Source organism: Opisthorchis viverrini (assembly GCF_000715545.1).
Source record: "Opisthorchis viverrini unplaced genomic scaffold opera_v5_134, whole genome shotgun sequence".
NCBI classification, from domain to species: domain Eukaryota; kingdom Metazoa; phylum Platyhelminthes; class Trematoda; order Opisthorchiida; family Opisthorchiidae; genus Opisthorchis; species Opisthorchis viverrini.
The window spans coordinates 669,971-670,268 of record NW_008751778.1 but is presented as its reverse complement, the minus strand read 5'-3'; positions in this window follow the sequence as shown (position 1 = coordinate 670,268).

Here is a 298-nt window from a genome sequence, read left to right as displayed (position 1 = left end):
TTATAGTTTCATAGAAGCGTAATTGTACACCTTGACTTGGCCAAGTCAGTTCCAAGTGCATCTGATTGCTAGTTCGCACTTGGGGTGTCCCGAATGCAAGTTGCTGAAAACTCGGGTTTCCTGGCGCGTGATCAACAAAATTAAGGAGGCGACTTGGCAGGGTCATATGATATGAGCAGTTGCAGTCAAATCGTACGGCCGTATGCAAGCGATGAGGAAGTATTGAGCAGACTGCGTGTGAGACAGAACAGTGTGTTTCACACTTAGGGAAAACAGCGAATATACACTAGTTGCAAAC